The sequence below is a fragment of the Zootoca vivipara genome, chromosome 2 (assembly GCF_963506605.1).
Source record: "Zootoca vivipara chromosome 2, rZooViv1.1, whole genome shotgun sequence".
NCBI lineage: Eukaryota > Metazoa > Chordata > Lepidosauria > Squamata > Lacertidae > Zootoca > Zootoca vivipara.
In genome coordinates, this window is record NC_083277.1 from 15,000,495 (window position 1) to 15,001,294 (window position 800).

The window sequence follows — 800 nt, forward strand, 5'->3', positions numbered from 1 at the left end:
TTAGGTAGATGGGGCAATTGCCTCAGGCAGCAGAAGCCGCATCCAGCAGCTCCTGCTGAATCCACCAGGCACTTTCCTTTGTTTCCGCTTGGGATGCGAAAAGGCAGCGAATTCCATCCTGGCTCTGTGTTCATCACAATGAGCGCTGTCTCCCTTCCACTGCAGCTCAGTTTCTGCCAAATCCTACATCATTTATCTCACTGTGATACTTCACGCAAGATACGTTAACTTATGTTACTATTCACGTAACTTATATTCATTACGATGTAAAGAAAACACCAAAACAATGTTTTAAAAACCCATCATTCGTGGACTTGCCAACAAAGACAATGACGTGAATGCATACCAGTTCAAGAAAAAGGTTAGTTAAAAGAAACCAAGTCAAGAGGAATGCTCAATAAACCAGCAGTCATCTGGAAGTGACTGCAGTTAGGTAACTTATGACTAATAAGACTTTGTGTGGGTGTGTTTAAAGAAATGCTATTTGCCTTGCACTATTTCAAAATGTGGTAGCCTGCTGTGTTTGGGACCCTGCTGCTCATTCTTCTGAGTGGGGACCTGGGCTTCTCCCTCAAAGGCATGCACTGGTGGGCTCCTTTTGGAGAATAAATATTTTTCAAGCCAGCTTCTTTCCTTTAATAGAAACCAATTACGGCCTACCCCTTTTCCTATCTCAGCGAAATACCTATTTACGTCCCTTATGCAGTGGTACCTCGGTTTACAAACTTGATCCGTTCTGGCAGTCCGTTCTTAAACCAAAACCGTTCTTAAACCGAGGCACGCTTTCCCTAATGAGGCCT